Source organism: Mesoplodon densirostris, chromosome 1 (assembly GCF_025265405.1).
Source record: "Mesoplodon densirostris isolate mMesDen1 chromosome 1, mMesDen1 primary haplotype, whole genome shotgun sequence".
In the NCBI taxonomy this organism is placed as follows: Eukaryota; Metazoa; Chordata; class Mammalia; order Artiodactyla; family Ziphiidae; genus Mesoplodon; species Mesoplodon densirostris.
Genome location: NC_082661.1, coordinates 170,984,356 through 171,003,284, shown reverse-complemented (window position 1 = coordinate 171,003,284; position 18,929 = coordinate 170,984,356). Strand labels below are relative to the sequence as shown.

General features: G+C 57.6%; 1 protein-coding gene across 3 annotated transcripts in view; it reads left to right on the top strand.

Annotated features, from left to right (window-relative positions):
* ZMIZ1 (zinc finger MIZ-type containing 1) overlaps positions 1 to 18,929 on the top strand; it is a 234,236-nt gene that overhangs the window by 74,681 nt on the left and 140,626 nt on the right. For all 3 annotated transcript variants that reach the window (XM_060111504.1, XM_060111493.1, XM_060111499.1), the window contains exon 4: positions 13,752 to 13,832. The gene's annotated coding sequence lies outside the window, so the exon portion shown is untranslated. The remainder of the gene's footprint in view (positions 1 to 13,751; positions 13,833 to 18,929) is intronic.

The following is an 18,929-nucleotide window of genomic DNA, read 5'->3' as shown; positions in this document are numbered from 1 at the left end:
GGCTCGCGGGCCCAGCCGCTCCGCGGCATGTGGGATCTTCCGGGATCGGGGCACGAACCCGTGTCCCCTGCATCGGCAGGCGGACTCTCAACCACTGCGCCACCAGGGAAGCCCGAACCTGACACTTTTAATTAAGGATCCAGGCATCCAAAACTGGGGTGGGGGGTTGAAGGTGTCTTACTCTGGGTGCTGCTTCCATGGTTTGACATCACATTGCCCCTGGTGTAGGGACTACCCTGCCTGGCTGGGATGCCACAGCTTCTGCAGAGGTACCACACTGTCCCTCGTCTTTGACCCCTGGGAAGTTCTGCCTTTGAGGCCTGAGATCCATCCTTGTTCAGCTTCTCCCCTTGTCCTGGTCGCTTCAGCATGGCTCCTTGAAAGTGCCTCTGCCCTAAGTGGGGGAAGACAGTGATCTGATCCCCAGGGAAGGGCTGATTCCTACAGCCTCTACTCAGCTGTGCCTGAAGTTCTGGGAATAAAACCCAGTAGTGCTTTGTTGTCAAGGCCTCTTGCTAGAAAACAAGTAGCTGGAGGTCTAGAGGTCAGAGGCCAAAGGCCACTGAAGAGGCCAGGGCAGCTGCCCACTCCTGCCCCAGAAAAGTTTGGTGCTTCTGAGGAAGGCTCCACGGGGCCCTGCTCTCTCCTGGTCTGGGCAGGGCCAGTGAGACAGGAAGGCAGGGCAGGCCCAGAGGATGGGACTCAGGGTGGCCTGGGCCTGAGCCAGGGATGAGCCTGAGCCAGCCCTGGCCTGGTCCCAGGGCCACAGGCACACAGGTCACCCACCCAACAGGAAACCCTGCCCGGCACCCCCTTTGTCCCACCCCGTGTTTCCCGCGGGTGGTGCTTCTACTGTTTCCCGTGGGAGCTGCTGCCAGGAATCATGCCCTCTTGAGAAAGGAAGCTGGACCTCAGGCTCGCGGCTGCCCTGCCTCTGACCTGTTCTGACCCCCTCCCAGGGCCTCCCGTTAGGGGCCTGGCAAGAGAAACCTCATAGTGGGGCCAGGCCTGGGAGCCTGGAGAGCAGGGTTTTTGTCTGGGATCCACCACCAGCTTGCTGGTGCACGTGGGCTAGTCACTCAGCCACTCTGGGCCCCGTCTGTAGAAAGGGGAGAGGAAGAAGCTTTGCCCAGCTATGAGCATCCCATGGGATAAAGGGTTTGGAGGTAGGATGAATCTATACCCTATAAGGACAACCAGGTTTGGGGTTCACTGCCCTAGATCCCCCCACCCCCAATGCATCTCAGATATCTCTGTATCCAGCCCAGTGGGGAACAGTGTCTGTGATGGCCCCCAAGCAGGGAGTGAGACGTGAGTGGCTGCCAGTGTCGCCATGGGGGATGGGGGTAGTGATGCTGGCTGTCTGGGTCATCCCACTGATGACACAGGGGCCAGCTGGGCATCTGTGCCTGGGCAGGAGCCCTCCCTCCTCCCTCCTCCCTCCTCCCTCCTCCCGGGACCTGAGAGGTGGAACATGCCAGCTCTCTCTGCTCTGCCCTCCTCAGGCAGATGGGCCAGGGTGGCAGCTTGTGGGCCGAAAGCCGGGGAGGGTGCAGTGCCGAGGGGCCGATTGTCCTGCCACTCTCCAGCCCTCCTCCTCCCCCTGGTAGGTGCTCTGAGGACTTCAGTTTTCCTTTGGTTGTGATGTGGAGTGTAAGGTGCAGGGAGGAACAGGGCAATGATACTAAGAGCTGCAAACACTGTGGAGGTGCTGCTCTGATCCTTTAGCTACAGGAATTCACGTTCACTGTGACAGCATCTCTGAGGTCACTACTCCTGTTGTCCCCATTTCCAGAGGAAGAAACTGAGGCACAGCCTAGTAAATCGACCTGCCCAGAGTGGTTACGCTGGGATTGAACCGGGCAGCTGACCGCAGAGTCTGTGCTCTTGGCCACTGTGCTGCACAGCTTCTCTGACCCACCTCCCCTGACCAGGTACCCCCAGCCTAAGCCCAGCCCAGTATCAGGGGTTGCAGCTTGTTCCCAAAGGGGGATGAAGGGAGGGTCAGGATGCCAAGGTGAGCAGACCCAAGTCGCCATGGCATTGGGTGAGCTAACAGACTCGGGGTCACCCTGACCTTGTGGACCAGCTAAAAGCTTGTTAGCAACAGGGAAGACCATAGGTCCAAGCAACCCAAGCCCCTGCGCTGTGTGGTGACAACTCAGCCTCCAGCGGTCTTGGACACGTTGCCGCTCTGAGCCTCAGTCTCCACGTCTGTCAAATGGGCCTTTCAGAGCCAGTGGCATAGGGAGCTGTGAGGAGTCCTTGAGGTTCTGGGAACACAGTGTCTGACCCCCGTGGCTCCTTGGGGGGGGGTGTGTGTGTGAATTTCCTTCCCAGTGAGTCAGGCCACAGGGACGGGGACATTCCTGGCAGCAGGATTAATGTGGGCAGGGTGCCGAGGTGGGAGCCCAGACGTTACGGGTCAGAGTCAGGCTGGGGCCTTGAGTATGAGGGTGAAGAGTTGGAGCTGACCTCGTAGACAATGGGGAGCCATTGAAGTTCTTGGCCAGAGGAGTAATGCATCCTTGGGGAGAGGAACCTGAGAGCAAAAAAACCTAGCATGCTCTTCCAGGTTTGGGGCCCCGATGCAAAGGGCGTCACATGGTTAAGAAAGTTGGCCCTGGTGGGTGTCAACGCCAGCTTTCCTCCTGGGCGCACGGTCCACAGGGCGCTGGGCAGCCCAGGCTGGGAGTGTGGGCACTGCAGAGAGGAGTAGGGGCAGTGCTTATGTCTCTTCCTCTGCGTGTCCCAGAGTCCCCCCTGCTCGGGTTGTCTGGGTTTCCCACCCAGCTCTGGGTGGGGCCCCGCCGCTCCTTCCTCCCTCTGTGGCTTTCTGGTCCTAAATGGGAGGGGACTCTGGAGGTTGCAGCGGGCTGTGGAGTGTGAGCTAGGGTGGGGACACTGGCGGTGGGTGGAGTCACGGGATGGGTGGCCGTGAGTCAGGAATTGCTGGGCCTGTGTGTCATCTGGCTGCGTGCTGTTCTGGCTTCCCTGCGTCTGTCTGCCTCATCTCTCCCACCGGCGTCTGCGCCTGTGGGCTGCTCTGCTGGGGCCACAGTGCTATTTCTAAGAGCTCCAAGCCCACGATGGAGAAGTCAGAGGAGCTGGACTCCAGGTCCCAGGCTCCCCCAACACGCAGGGTGACCTTGGACATGTCCCCTCCCTGCCTGAGCCACCATTTCTCTGATTGAAGAGTGAGGGTGGGGCTGCCCAGGGTTTCTCAGCTTCTGCTGTACATGAGATCCAGGGCAGCTTTGAAAGATAGCGCACCCCAGACCACTTAAATCCCTGGGGCAGGACCTGGAGTCTGGGCGGGAACCTCCGGCCTGGACGGGCTGCTCTCTCCACCTTCCCCAGGGCCCCCGCCCCAGGCAGCACCGTGGACCAGTGTGTGGATGCTGGAGCCCAGGGCCTGCACTGGATCTAGCTCTGCCACTTTCTAACACCATGGGCAAGTGACTTCATGTCTCTGAGCCTCATTTTCCTCATCTGTGAAATGGGGAGGACCTTACCGCTTTATAGAATCGCCATGGGGACTACTGGGTTAACAAGTGTAGCCAGTGCCTCTTAGAGCCGGGCCTAGGACGGATGTGGTGAGCCCTGTGCAAGTGTCAGCTGCTGTGTTCTCTGATCTAAATCTGTTTTCACACCACCCCTCCCATCACTGCTCATTCATTCATCCATTCATCACTGCTCAAACACTCTGGGGGCAGGTCCTGTGCTGGGTGCTGTGGACGACAGGAAGGAGACACCATTGTGGGGCTGGCCTTGGCCTGTCCAGGGGTCCAGTCCCAGAGGGTAGCTTCTGTCGGTCCCAAGGGTTGATGGGCAGGTGGGGGGTGGCTCCCCCGAGAATCCCACCAAGTTGCTGGGCTGAGGGAGCCCCTTTCTTAAAGAACGCACAGAGACCTCAGCCTCACGGGAGAAGATGGGGGCATCGTAGGCTGGTCCTGACGGCCTCAGCTGGGAAGCACCTAGGAGTCCTCAGTGCCTCCTGGCAGGGGCCCTGGGATGCTCTCTGGGTGTGTGATGGCTCAGACAGGGCTGGGCCCTGGGGCTGCCCAGGAAGGCAGGAGCAGCCAAGGTAGGCAGTGAACAGAACAGGGAACCTCCTCGTAGCCCATCGCCAGACCTGGCCCCATCCTCCATCTCCTAGAGTCCTCCCAGCAACCCAGGACATTAGGTAGGCACTAATACCACTTTACAGATGGCAGATGGAGGCTTCAAGGGATCGGGAGGCACTTGCCCAGGCCAGGGAGGGTATGTGCCCAAAACAGGCTTGGAGCCCCCCTCGGTGTTAGCAAGATCCGGTGGGACCAGTCAAGCTTCCCCGGGTGGCTGCATCAGTGGAGCATCTTGGGACAGGCTGCAGAATTCAGTTGGATGATTAACACACCCCGCAATCCTTTTCTTACCCAGCCTTCCCAGCAGCGACCCTGCAGACCATGACAGGGCTGCCTGCAGCAGGGAGGGCTGGCGTCCCTACAAATAGCATGAGCTCCCGTGGCCTGGCTCCTCCGAGGTCCAGGGGTTGGGCGCCCTTACCCCAGTGCAACCTTCTCCCTCCCCATTGCACCGTGAGTAAACTGAGGCAGGGAGAGGTGCAGGGACTTGGCTGAGGCCACGTGGCTTGCAAGCAACAGAACTAGGACTTCATCCAGGCCTGGGTGACGTTAGTGCCCGTGCTCTGACCTGCTACCTCCTGCAAGCGAGAACAGCACTCTCCTTTGTCTGGCATCTGTAAATCTGGGCCTTGGCCATCACTTCAGACTGGCTTGGCCCACGTGTGACCAGAATCCCAGAGGGATGCCTGTTTGGGGAGTGTGACCGCCGGGGGCTGGCCCCTGGCCCAGGACAGGGGTGGTCAGGAACACTCGGTACTAGCATTTTGCATGTGCTGTTGGGAGTGCCCGTGCCCTTCAGCCCCTCGACCTTCCCGCCTGCCCTGGGCCTGGAGTCCAGGCTGCCCTGTGGAGTGGACAGCTGACGGGGCTGCCCAGTCCTGCACCAACCATGGGTGTCTTGTTAGCTCAGCCAATCTTCCAGCCAGTGTTAGCCCGGACCAGGAAACTGAGCCCTGGAGGGACAGGGGGCTTGTGTGTGAGTCCTCAACTTCTCAGTCTAATCTCCAACCAGAGCTGGCCTGGCTTCTCATCCTGTCCCTCTCTGAACGTATGTCCCCTCCTCTGCAAGGTGGCAGGCTTAGACTGAGGATCTCCACGGACTCTTCTAAGCGCCTCTGCAGGCCCAGTGAATGCTGCAGGGGATTTGGGATCGAGGGTATCACAGGGGTGAGGTTGAGATGGGCAGCACAGGGCCCTGCCACCCTAAGCAGAGTGGGCAGGGGCAAGAGACAAAGCCCATAAGAGGGGCCACTGGCAGAAAATTCAGTTTAAATCATCGGCATTGGGAGTGGCAGGCACCCAGGTGGGTGGCAGGGCCCCTGGTTTGGCCAGTCCCAGCCAGGTGCCCCTCTGGGGAAGACCCTGGCCCCTGGGGAGGGTGAGGCTTCTGCCCACCCATGGGACCTGATGACATGGTGGGTGTGGAAGAGAGCCCCTGGCACAGAGCTTGTACCTGGAGGATGCTCAACACCTTTGTCCGTTCTGTGGGGAGGGATTGGCGGCCGCCCTCCTGGGAGCAGGTGACCCTCAGGAAGCCTATCTCTGGGGAACAGACCCACCAGGCTGGCTCTTGAATCAGCCTCAGAAGGGGCCTGAAGCCAGGATTCATCTTCTCAGGATCTTTCTCCATCTTTTTGGTAAGAGATCCAGTGCCTCCCTCTCCAGCAAGACCCGAGGTCTTCACTTGGCAGCAAACCTGAGCCAGTGAGAACAATGACGGTCCCTATTTACCAAGCACTTCCTGTGCAAGTGCAGTGTGGCCATAATCTTGTTAAGTCCTTACAACTCTGTGAGAGGAGGGACTCATTATCCCCATTTTACAGATGAGGAATCTGAGGCCCAGAGAGGCTAAGTTTCTTGTCCAGCATCACAGCTCAGTGGATAGCAGAGCCACTCTACACACACATTCTGTTGTGTCAGAATCTACAGCCACATTATGTGCCCTTAGTCCATGTTGTACCTCCCCCCTTGATTAGAGGAGAAATTGTTCATTTGACGACTTGGGAAGAAGGGAGCCCCTTCCCTCTTCCTCCAGCAGGAGTGAGCCACGAGTCACAGCCAACTTCTGTCTGGTCTCAGTTTGCCCCATTGAGCAAGCCCGACATCAGTAGGCTGGGTGGCTCGGCACACACGTGTGCCATGAGCCGGAGCACCTCTGAGAGGCAGGTTGGGTGAACGTTGTTCCTCGGGGCCTGGATGATGCTCGTGGAGAGGGCGAGGACTTTTCCCTCTGATAGGGCTCTCCAACCTGGCCTTGATAACACAGCAAATTGGAATTGGACTCTGGGTGAAGCTTTGGCGGGGCCCCCGGGGATGTGTCTGCATGTGCCCTTGAACGCAGCTGTCCCCTGCTCCTGATTTCATCTGTCATTTTCTCTTCAGTCTGAGGCTTTTCTCCTGACAAGCCTCTGGGCCTTCGCCCAGGAGGGGTGCCCTCCTGCCTGAGAGACTCTTCTCAAGAGCATGATGCCCTCGACACCCTGTTTTGCTGCCCTCCAGCACTCTGTCCTAGAATTACTCTGTGTCTTGCCCGCCTCGCTTTAGACAGTGTGCAAACACCCTTGGGAAGCATCCAGGCTGGCGATGTTGGCCTTCGACCATGCCCTCCTCTCCCCACCCATCCACTCCTACTCTTTTCCCTTTCCTTCTCTTCCTTCTCTGGTGCAAAGTAGGCAGTGTCATTAGCTCTTGGGAGAAGGAAATGAATGGCTGGCTGGATGGCGTAAACAAACATGAAGGGGAAGCAACCTGAGTGTCCATCAACAGATGAATGGATAAAGAAGATGTGGCACATATATACAATGGAATAGTACTCAGCCATAAAAAGAAACGAAACTGAGTTATTTGTAGTGAGGTGGATGGGCCTAGAGTCTGTCATACAGAGTGAAGTAAGTCAGAAAGAGAAAAACAAATACCATATGCTAACACATGTATATGGAATCTAAAAAAAAAAAAAAAATGGTCATGAAGAACCTAGGGGAAGGACAGGAATAAAGGCACAGACGTAGAGAATGGACTTGAGGACACGGGGAGGGGGAAGGGTAAGCTGGGACGAAGTGACAGAGTGGCATGGACATATATACACTACCAAATGTAAAATCGATAGCTAGTGAGAAGCAGCTGTATCGCACAGGGAGAACAGCTCGGTGCTTTGTGACCACCTAGAGGGGTGGGATAGGGAGGGTGGGAAGAAGATGCAAGAGGGAGGGGATATGGGAATATATGTATATGTATAGCTGATTCACTTTGTTATACAGCAGAAACTAACACACCACTGTAAAGCAATTATACTCCAATAACAATAAAGATGTTAAAAGAAAAACATGAAGGAACAACCCCTAGAGGTCCATTTATAACCCCCATTTTCCAAATGAGGAAACCAAGTCGCAGAGATGTTAGGTGGGCAGAGAGGTTTTGGAAGCCCCTACCTTTCCCAACACCTTCTGCTTCTGTCCCCGCGGTGCCAGGTGTGGCCCCAGGTTTGTGCTGGGCGTCTCCTGACCACCAGAGCTTTTCCCACCTGGAGGCATCCCTGAGGGCCCAGCAGCAGACTTGTCAGGCATACACTTCATTCAGCAGAACCTGCCAGTCTGCCCTGCCCCAGTCACTTGCGAAGTTTCCACGCAGGAGAGAGGGAGGCGGGAAGCCGAGGGGCACGCAAAGAGGGGCATGCAGCAAGGACCTGCAGGGCAGGGCCAGACAAGACGCACTTGGCTTCCTGGGCCTGGGTGTGGGCAGGCTGTCAGAACAGCTCAGAATATTCTCAGCAGAAGTGAAGACATACAGGATTATTGAAGCAAGGGTAGTTTGTGATTCTCAGGCAGCCCTGGCCAGGAGTTTCCCCAGACCCCAAGCCACCAGCTTCCTAGGTCTGTTTACTTATCTTTTCCTTGAGGCCAACTGCAGCTGCTGTCCTTTGGGGAAAAGACTCAGGATTTCAGGCCTCCCCTGAGCACTCAGGACCGCCCAAGCCTCTATGCTCAACCCCGCTGTCCCTGGAGTGAGTACGAGGGTCTCACAGCTGGAGATAACCAGGCACCCAGTTTTAATTATGCAAGGAGAAAGAAAGAAACACCGTCCAAATGTCTGGAAGTTCTGGGCAGGGAAAGCTCACTTGGGGGAACTATCAGGGAAGGCAGCATGGTGTAGGCGGTCCTTTGGGCATCGGAGGATGGACAGGGTTCCAATGGGCAGAGCTGGGACCACAGAGCTGTTGAAGGCGTGGTTTGGGGGTAATAAGACAGTGCACGCTCTAGCACTTGCAGCTGCGTGACCACTGGTATCTGCTGCAAAGTTTCTTCATCTATAAAATAGGTCTTGCAGTTCCCTGGTGACAGAGTCGTGCTGAAGATGGAGAGAGGCAGTGAGAGCTTCTGGGGCTGTTGAGGAAGGGCCCTGGCAGGTGGGGGAATCTGCTGGGTTTGTCACATCTTGAGCACGATGGGTGTGTTTGTGTGTGTGTCATTAGCAGCAGGTATGAGGATCTGAAGCCTGGTGACAGCCCTGAACTGCAGGCCAAGAGGTGGCATTGGTGTAGCCCCTGCCCACCAGCCCACACGGGCTGGTCCAGCTCCCTGCTCCCGTGGCTTATGGGTAGCTCGGTGTTCTGGCCAGTGTCCTGCTCTACAAGGTCAGCCTGGGGCCTCCCCTAGTGGGTGAGTAGTTAGAGAGACAATTCAGAGCTGCCTTTTTCCTCCTGGCCATCAGACCTTGGTTTCCACATAGGCCCAATTAAAACTGGGTGACTGATTATCTCTGTCTCTTCCCCATGTCTGGATTCCCCCAGCTTGGTGAGGTCAGAGAACATGTATTCCAGGAATGTGGGAGGCGGGACAGCCTGCCTGGTTTGGATAACCATTGGGGTAAATATTTGCCTTGCTCCTGGAGCCAGCACTGGCTGCCAGGGTAGGACGAGGGGCCTGTTCCCAGGGTCATGTAAGGGGATGCTTCCCTGGGTGGGTCTTGGAGGTGAAGGAGCCCGTGCCTCCCGGGTGAGCCTGGGAGCTGGGTCTGAGGCCACTCTGCCTGTGCAGGGCCCCTGAACCAGCAGCTGTTCGGCCCATCTGTAAAGTGGGGGTGGGCGGAGCTGCCTGGTCCAGCTCAGGTGAGGAGGGTCAGCCCCACGTGAGAGCCAGTTCAGGTCAATCAGTTCAGCCAGTGGAGCAGCAGGTTGGATCCAGTTTGGGTGGGTGCCCACATGACCGTGTTCTGGTCCCCACTTGACCACTTATGACCTTGACAGTTAACCCTCTCCCAGACTTTAACAGTCACCATTCGCTCACCTGTTCTTGTGTGGCACCTGCATCTACATACCCATATCTCGTTAAGCCCTCACAGCCACCAGGGCATGAGGGGCACATGTGTGTGATTAGTAGCAGATGAAAAGAGCCCTGAACTTCAGCTCAGCAGTGCCACTCGTGTGGTCCCCTGCCCTGCGACCACAGCGGGGCAGTCCAGTCCCCTCTCCCAGAGGCCTGGGGATAGGTCAGTGCTCTGGCTAACATGAGGCTCTACAAGGTCAGCCTGAAGCCTCTCCTGGTGGGTGAGTATCTGGAGGGGCAGCTAGTCCCTGTTTAGAGAGGAGATGGTCAGAGATGCCAAGTGACTTGCTCAAGGTCACCCAGCATTGAAAGGCAGAGCAGGGATTCAAACCCAGCTCTATGCACCCTTGCCCTCGACCTCACCACTGAGGATAGGGCCGGGCTCCAGGCCAGAATGTGGGCTCCCAACCCTTGGTGGCTTAGAGAACAACTGGTCACTTAGCCACGGGCACAGAGCCCTCATGATGCCCCACCTCCTGGACACCCTGTGGCACGGGCACCTCTGTCCTCCAAGAATCCCTAGTCAGCCCTGCCTTTCTCTGGGCCAGCCCCAGCCCCAATCAGCGTGGCCTGGTGCCTCCACCCAAGCCCACACCCAGGTGGGTCCTTCCTCCCAGGGGAGGAGGAGGGGATGGGAAGGTGACTGTGGCTGGGAGAATCCATCTGAGGCCTGGGACAGTCCCCACCCCTGAGTGACCTCTGCCAGACCCAGCCTTGCCACTTTCCAGCTGCAACACCCCTGGCAACTCTACCCTCCCTCGGAGCTCAGTGTCCTGCTCTGCAAAATGAGTACTCGTTCCTGCCTTGCCCTGCCTCCGGGAGCACCAGACACGCGATGAGAGTGAACGCACGTTTCAACCGTGATCTGCACACCGCGTCTTCTGCCCCTTCCTGCCCTCGCAGCCAGAAGCGGCCCTGTCGTCGGGGCGTCCCCCTCACCCAACCCGGAGTGAGAGTCCTGAGCTGAGGATGCCCAGGAGAGCCCTTTGGGCAGTGGGGCACCTATCCCTCTGGGAGCCTGGGTGGGCCCAACCACCCCCCTGGGCCCTGAGTCTCAGGCTGTGCACCGCCCCATGGCACTTTAAGCAGAGAACACTTACCTGCGTGGATCCACGTCCTTTATGGTTGTGGTCTGCTCAGGCTGGGAGCAGGCACGGGACACCTGTCCCTGGTCTCACCAGGTGGCCAGACCCTTACAGGCTGTGAGGGTCACCTAAGGGCACCCAGGGGGCCGGGGATGGGGATGGATGGTTTCACCTCTGTGTTCACAGCCCCACCTGGGCCTGAGCTCCCCCACCTCCACCCCAACCTGTTTGAGCAGCCAGTGTGAGTGAGGCCCAGCACAGGGTCAAGGGAGCCCGGGTGCCCAGTGCCAGCTGGGCAGGGTGTGGGCTCCCTGGCTGGTCATCTGGTAGTGGGCAGAGTCCGAGTGTCGGCAGACCACCCGCTCATGTCCGGGCTCTGTTCATATTACTTATTCGCTCCTTACTACCTGTATGACCTTAGGAAGCTATAGAAGCTCTCTAGGCCTCATGTGTAAATTGGGGGTGCTCTTTAGTTTCTACCTCATAGCATTTCACCGAGGGCTAAAGGAATAACCCAGGCATAACCCCCAATGTGGACCCAATCAAGGCGAGCTCCTGGTCCTTTCTCCTTCCCAGGTTGGGGTCCAATACAGGTTTACGGGGAAAAGGGTCAGTCCCCAACCAGGGGAGTTCATATCCTGGTTCCCCTTCTGTGTGGTGCCCTTGCTGTGTGACCTTGGACAGGTCTTTTCCCCTCTCTGGTCTGTTTGCCCCTTTGCCCAAGCCCAACAGCAAAGAACCGGGGATGGCTGGGGGCAGAGAGGCACGAGCATGTGTTCCATGAACCCAGGGGCCTCTACGAGGCAGGATGGGCAGGCGTTGTTCCTTGGGGCCTGGGTGTCGCTCACCGAATGAGCGAGGACTTTCCGGCTTCTGTCTCAGCTGCCAAAATAATTATTTTCTCTTTGTCAGTGGGTCTGCGGCCAGCTTGCCTTTGGGAAAGGCCTGAGCTGTGGGCAGTGGGGAAGCAGGAGGCTGATTCCAGTTCTCCCCCAGCCACTGACTTGCTGCGTGACCCTGGGACGGGGGCAGGTGCTGCTCTCTCCAGGCCTCACTTTCCTCCTCTGTGAAATGGGAGAGTTGGAGTCAAGGGCTGTTTGTGTCCCCATGGCTAGCAGAGTTTGGGGACTGCCAGAGTTGAAGAGTCAGGGCGCAGAGATATTCTCTTTCCCGTGTGGGGTGGAGGTACCAGGCTAGGCTGTGGGAGCCTGGGGCTCAGGACCCCAGTACTCCATGGAGGCCAGCGCCAGCTCCTGCAAGGTAATTTAGCCTCCGCTGACATGACCGGAAAGCTACCTGCCTGTCTGGCACTCATATGCTTTACCTTATACTGTCTGTACCACTCTTAGAGGGAGGACCCCTCCTTCTCTCTATATTGCCTCCCACAGCTAAGGAAACAGAGGCACAGAGAAGTTTAAGAAATTGTCCAAAGCCACACGGTAAGGGGATGAAACCAGGACTTGAACTAGATCATTTTTATTATTGAGCCCACCTCTCAAATGCCAGGCCTTGGTGCCCTTTATTGAAGCCATAGGCACCCACTTCACTCCCTGGGAGACCCTGCCAGCTGCACAGCGGGTCTGAGGCCTCCGCCAGACCCCCACATATGTGGGAGCCCACAGTTAATGTGGCCTGTGCACGCCCACTCCTGCTGTAGCCACGGGCCTCATCCTAAGAGGCGCTCAGCCCTGTAGGCAGGTTTCCCGTTATCTTTTTTTTTTTTTTTTTAATATTTATTTGGCTATGCTAGGTCTTAGTTGCAGCGTGCAGGATCTTCGTTTTCGCGTGTGGGATCTTTTGATTGCAACATGCGAACTCTTAGTTGCGGCATGTGGGATCTAGTTCCCTGACCAGGGATCGAACCCAGAGCATGCAGCCTTAGCCACTGGACCACCAGGGAAGTCCCATGGTTTTCCGTTTCTTAGAGGAGGGCACGCAGGCGCAGGGAGCATGGCGATCACCCGGAACCATCCAGCGAGGTGCCTTCATAGCTGAGACTCAGACTCTAGGCTCTGGGGCTCCCACCCTGCAGCCAGGACTCTAGAGAAGCCTCCCTGCCAGGCCCCTGGGTCTGGTCCTCCTGGATTCCCGTGGGACCCAGTGGGTAGGGAGGAGAGGGGAGTACTGGTGGCGCATTGTGGAGATGGTGCAGCTGGACCCACTGCAACGGGGGACAGGGCACTGGCGTCCCCACATACCCAGTGCACCAGCGGATCCTGCTGCTTCTGCCTTCTGCTCCCTCTGCTCTGAGCACCACTGTCTCTGGCCCAGAACCCTGGGGCAGCCCCCGCACTGCTTTCCCTGGCTCAGCCCCCCCACTGGTTCCCCTGGCTCGTCCTGTCCCTTCTGAGCCCTTCTCCCTAGCAGCCATGGGGATCTGTTCAGACTAGACCTAAGCTCATGTCCCTCAGCTGCTCAGACTCTCTCATGGCTCACATCCACCCTCGCAATGATCAGGCCTGCCTCTTGGCTGTCACTCACCCCACCCCTCCCTCCCCTACCGCACCCACCACACCACCCATTCTCAAGTCTTCTGCTGAGCCAGTCTTTTTACCCTATCTTGGAGTCTTCACATATACTGTTCCCTGCGCCTGGAGCACTGTTCCATGCATCTTGGCCTGCCTCTCTCTGGCTCATCCTTCAACTTTACTTCCCCAAAGAGACACCCCTGAAACTTGAGTTTATGCTGTGTACGGTCGCCCTTGTACTCGTTCTTTCTGGCAGACATCACTTGTAATTATGTATTGTTTGGTTCTTTGCCTATTATCAGAGTTCGTACAGGTCAGGGACCACTATCCTGTTCACAGCTCAGGGTGTTTGCTCAATGTCTCTTGAGTGAATGAACGAATGTCGAGTGCTTCTGTCACCATATGTCCTTAGATCCTCCCAGAAACCCTAGGAGAGATCAGTGTGATCCCATTTAACAGGTGACAAAACAGAAACCTGGAGAGGCCGGGAGCTTATCCACGATCACATAGCCAGTAGCTGGCAGATGTGGGGTGTCAAGGGCCTGTTTGTGTTAGGGCTCCCCAGCATGATGCCCCTTTTCCTCTCCATCCTTCAGACTCCCCATCTGTCACGTGGGGACAAATGGTTTGGCCGGCAGTACACGTTCCGGCAGGTGGGCAGTGTGGCTGGGGTGGGGTGGGGAGACGTGGCAGCAGGTCATTTCCGGGGCCCCTGCCGTGCGTGGCCCCTGACCACCCTTCTCATTGCAGCAGGATGGAGCTGGAGTAAGGCAGAGGGGCCGCCAGCTGCTGACCGGCACGTGGGACGCTGCTGATTCGTGGGTCACTGAGGTAGGTGTGTGGCCGGGCTGGGGTGGGGGGCAGCTTGGCCTGGATGCTTGGGGAAGGGGCAGGATGTCCTGAGTGGGGGACAGGTGCCGGCCCCGGCACACTGCCCCTTGGACTGTGGCACAGCCCTCATGAGCGGGATTGGGTGCAGCATCCACCCCGTCCCCACTGAGACCTCGTCGGCCCCCAGAGGGGCCTCGAGGGGCCTCTCAGGCCTGGCCTGTCTCTACAGTGGTTGCCAGGGCAGGGGTGGGGAGATGCACACAGAAAGAGGGGCAGGTTTGGCGTCCCCAGCATTGGCACAGCAGCCCTGTCTGTACCACTCAAGCCCATGGCACATGGGCTTCACGCACTATAAGCAACATGGCAGCTACATGGGAAGAGGCCTGGGTGGGCAGAGAGGCCTGTTCGCTGGGCTGGGTGCTGTGGCTGGCCCACCACCTTCTCTCCCACAGTCGCACTGAGGTGCACACCTGAGTACTCACAGGTCTCTGGGCTATGGGGTCAGAGTGCCTGCGTGCAAATCCTGGCCCGGCCACTCGTCCACCATGACTTGTGCGGTTTCTTTGTGCCTTGGTTTACCTGTCTGTAAAAGAGGGATTGGGATCACAGCACCGGCGCCCACAGGTGCACTGGCACAGCTAGCACACAGTAAACGCTCTGGACCTATCATTTTCCTTAGCAATGTAGGGCCCCTTCCTTCTTCTTGCATACCTCTGTTCCCACCATCCCTCCTCCCTGAGGGCCCACCAATGCCGGGATAGAGACCAAGTGGTCGTCCAGCCTGATGAGGGAGGGACCTTGGGCCTCGCAGGGAACTCCCAGGAGCAGCTGGAGCCCGAAGGTCCCGAGCTGAGCCTCCCGGGCCTGCCTCAGGCCCAGACACCAGTGTGTCTCATCCCAGAGTGGCATTTCAGGGTTGATGACACTTGGCCCTGTGCCAGAGGGCAACCCGTGTAATCCCTCTTTACTCTGTGGCTCCCAACCCAGAGATGAGAGGCTGTCACAGAAATGCTGACTTGGGCCAGGGCCTTTTGTCCCAAGGCTCTGGGGCCCAGCCAGGGGAGCCCGAGTCTTCGTCCTGACGTGAGGCCCTGCCCAATCGTCTCCCTGCTGCCCTCAGCATCTCTCCTGAGGCCTCAGTGCTCCCAGGTACCCACAGGCAGGGCCAGGCGAGCCCTGGGGATCCTCTACGCTTCAGCCAGACTCTGGAACCAGGGAGCAGGCCTTGATCTCCCTTTCTGCTGTAGGAAATCCTGACTTCCTCCTATCAGCTGCACGACCTTGGGCAAGTCCTTTCACTTCTGTGAGCATTCTCATCTGAAAATGAGGATAATACCAGCGTTTCTGAGAGGGCTGTTACGAGGATGCTTAGAAGCCTGGAATATTTTGAGTGTTGCAGCTTGGTGAGAGTCGGCTGTGTACCAGGCACTAGGCTCCTTAAATACATATTTCTCTACACAGTAATCCCATGAGGAGGTATGTTGAACGCCTCATTCTCCAGAAGCTCAGTGTGGTTAAGAAACCCATAGAGCTGTATGTGGTGGAGTAGGGATTTGAACCGGGAGAGATACCTTGGAATTAAGCAGCCCACAATGCTGTAGAGACCAGGGGTGGAGCCACAGGGCAGGCTCAACGTAGGTGCTCAGGAAACAACCCCCATCTCTACCGGGCGGCCTTTGGCCAGCCCTCCAAGCGTGGCTGCCCGCAGGAGCCGGTGGGTGGCCCCTGAAGGCTGGTGGCCTGCCCCCCCCCCGGCAACTCCATAAGGCTAGGGGAACCCGCTGCTAATTGTGAGGTAACCTTTGAAATTCTCCTTCACGGTGGGTTCTCTTTTCGGATGTTTTTCAAGGTAATTCATTCCCTTTCCAGAAATTGCTGGTGGAGGAGCATTAGGCAGCTGGTAATTAATCATAGAAGCGGCTTGGAGTTTATTCTTTTAAAAGAAGAAAAAGGAGGAACAGAAAGCCTTGGTGGAAAAAAAGAAAAGGAAAGGAAACCACTCCAAGGCGAGGGTGGTAATCAATACCTCGGTGTCCTAGAAACGGCTGGGGGTGGGGATGGTGGACGCGCAGCCTTCTCCCTTTCTTCCCGGGGCTGGCAGATGGTCAGTGCCTGCAGCAGCATCATGTGTGAGGCTCTGCCCTTAAGCATCAGCTCCCTGCGTGACTCTAAGCAAGCCGCTGCCTCTCCCCAGACTCATCTTTGCTGCCTGTAAAATGGGCGAAGGTCAAGTGTCAGACTAGGAAAGAATATTAAACGACCATGCTTGTTCCCTGCCACATCCTAGTGCCCGGCATATGGTCATTGCCTGGTCGATATTTTATCAATTGAGTGAGTAAATGAATGAATGATTTTCTTGGATCTCTGTTAGCTGTCATCAGTCAAGGAGGTGGTCCTGGCTACAGAACACTGTTTCTCTAGTTCTGTTATAATTTGGAGTGACAGCCAGGGTGACAGGCTAGTTATGTCACTTTCCAAACTAATGATGAAAGGACAGTCTTTGATGAAAGGCAGACTCTGGCCAACAGAGCTCGGGCCCCTCAGTGGCAACCACACTGTCTCTGTGGTGTCCTCAAGTTCAACCTTCCAGGAGTCTGAGCTGTCTGGAGATTTTTTTTTCAAGCTGCTTTCTGGGAAGATAGTGAGCTCCTCGTCGCTAGAAAATATGCAAGCTGGGGTTAGGGCTGCACATAGCACTCGGGCAGCATTCCTGAGTTTGGGTGAGAGCATGAGGCTCCCCAGGTTGGACACCGAGGAGGCTGGACTGGCAGAGAGAGAAGCCTCTCCCCTCTGGGAAGGCTGGAGGAGGCCACTGAGAAGGGGGGTTGTCCATGCAGGACTCTGCTGCTTTGGTGCCTGTTCTCTGGAGGGAAGGAGAGTGTGCAGGTGTGTGTGTGCGCCCTCGTGTGCTGGTACGTGCACATGAACAGGTGTGTGTGATTAGGCTGCGACGTATGTGAATATGCGTGAGTGTGCAAGGAAAGGAGAGTGCCCGCCCCTATAGGAGTGCCCCCACCCCTACAGGAGTGCCCCCACCCCTGTGTGCACCTCCCGTCAAGAACCTGGCACCTCAGCCCATCCCCACACACGAGGCTTGGCTCCAGCCTCCCATTCGGACTGACCAGATGGGCCCTGCCGCCCTGGTGACCACGGCAGAGCTGACTGAGGGGCAGAATTGGGGACAAGGTGGGCTCCTGAGGGACCCTGGAGGGGAAGCACACCCGGGCCCTGAGCGCCGACCTCCTGGCCCCCAGCTGGCCACATCCCAGCAGTTGCCCACGGTCACAGAAGGAGATGGTTCTTGGAGGTCCATGCCTCCTGCTCTAGACGCGCAACCCCTGAGTCTAGTCCTAAGAGTGGGTGGTCCCAGCCGGCCCCCCGTGGGGAGGAGGGTGGGTCTGCTTGGGGAGTCCTCGGAGCAGCCTGGCCAACTTGGCCCTGGTGTTTTCTTTACTTCTTCTCTCCTTGGCCTCCAAATCCCAGCTCGTGTGCATGTGTGTGTGCGTGTGTGTCTGTCTGTCTGTCTCCCTCTCTTTGACCCTGCATGTCTTTGTGTCTTTCTGTCTGGTTCTCTCTGCGCGGGCGCCTCTCTCCTGCCCAGCTCCCCTCTGTTCTCACGGTGGCAGCCCCACTCTCCCTCCCTCTCAGCTCTGTGTCATCACCTCCATCATCCCAGGGCTCCACAGAACTGACACCTCCCAGGCTCCCACCCTGCTGTCTTTCCCCCTGTTTGCCCAGCTCTGGCAGCACAGTGTCCTCCCACCCTGCTCTTTGGAGATGCCCAAGGCAGCGCCCCACAATCCTGCTACTGGGAGGTTGTGCGCTGTGTGTGGTGGGCCCCATCGCACGCCCTGGGGCCAGGCACTGTCCCATCCCCACGAACCCGCCATGCCGACCACTCAGGATGGAGCCTGATCTGCTGGCTCAGAGATCTGCCCCCATGGCTGCCCCTCTGTGCCATCCTGGGCATGTGGGCCACTGGCCACAAGCTAGAGCAGGGGAGAAGGAGGGGGCCTGCATCCACTAACAGAGGCGGTTGGAAACCTGGCATTTCCCTCCAGCACTAATGAAATTCCTACTATAATTAGAAGTGAGGTGTCCAGGAGCTGGCTGCCTGGAGGGAGGGGCTGTATGCTCATGAATAAATAAATTGTCCTCTTCTGAGGGGAGAAGGAGCCAGAGGGTGGGCCCCCTGAAAACTGCGGGCCGGGACAGTCTCAGTGGCCTGTGAGGTGGGCAGTGGGCCCTGGTGGCCCCCACTCACCTGGATGCCCTTGGGGACCTCTCTGGGTCCCCGTCCCCCACCAGCCAGTCTTTCTGCAAGTGCCTGCTGTGTGCCAGGCCGGCCCAGCCTGGCATTCGAGGCCGCCACCATCAGGCCCCAGCCTCCTTCGCGGGCGTCCTGAACTGCAGCTCCACCGTGCCGCCCCCTTCCCATCGTTGGCACCGGTCCCCACTGCTGCACCTTTCTCCTGCGCTTCCTCGAGAGCCCTCGGCCCTGTTGCCTCGTGGCTCAAACCTTTGAGAGCCTTCTTCCAGCCGTGCTCCCCCCACAGGATTGGACACGGCCTCTTCCCCGCTGGGCCCCGTGGCCTCCGTTCCTCAGAGGCCCTGGTCCTTTCCTCTCTGAGCTCTCCTAAGCTCTGCACCCTCTCCTCATACTCTGATGCCCTGCAGAGTCACACCGCCCGCCACAGCATCTTTTAGTTTGTATTCATTTCGTGTTGGGATGATAACATATTGGATGTTTTACACTCTTTTTTCATACTAAGTCTTCGAAACCTGTTGTATATCTAACACGGACACCACCTTGTGGGCTCCGGCGTTCAGTTGCCATGTGTGGTTCTCGGCTGCCACATGGGACCACGCAGCCTTGGCGGCCCCGGTTTCCTTGTTTCTGGGGTGGGGGGAAACTGAGGCTGGGGAAGGATATCTTGCAGATGAGAGTTTGCAAAGCGAGTATGCTCGCTGTAGGCAAGGCTGCTGCCGTCCTGCTGTTCAGAATAAAGAACTGGGCACACTGCACTGGCCATAAAGGTAAACTGAGGCAGGCAGGATGTAGCTAGTACCCAGGGGAGCGAACCTCGATGAGAACAG